The 225-nt window shown below is 33.3% G+C and overlaps 1 protein-coding gene across 1 annotated transcript in view; it reads left to right on the forward strand.

The window, feature by feature from the left end:
- The window catches only part of LOC107667450 (DNA-directed RNA polymerase I subunit RPA1-like), a 31,555-nt gene that overhangs the window by 3,782 nt on the left and 27,548 nt on the right, over positions 1–225 (forward strand). The window lies entirely within an intron of this gene.

The following is a 225-nucleotide window of genomic DNA, read 5'->3' on the forward strand; positions in this document are numbered from 1 at the left end:
CAGAACGACCAGACACAGGAACAGTTTCTTCCCTCAGGCAATCCATCTCATGAACACTTGACAATAACTGTGGAACACACAACACTATTTATACACTTACACACTTATTTATCTAACACACATACTCTGTCTACACCTCAAATTTGCACTTAATATTTTATGTCTATTGTAATATACCTGCACATACAATTGTCAATTTATATATTGTTATTCCTTATTTACTTG

The sequence above is a fragment of the Sinocyclocheilus anshuiensis genome, unplaced genomic scaffold (assembly GCF_001515605.1).
Source record: "Sinocyclocheilus anshuiensis isolate Anshui unplaced genomic scaffold, SAMN03320099.WGS_v1.1 scaffold1547, whole genome shotgun sequence".
Classification (NCBI taxonomy): Eukaryota; Metazoa; Chordata; class Actinopteri; order Cypriniformes; family Cyprinidae; genus Sinocyclocheilus; species Sinocyclocheilus anshuiensis.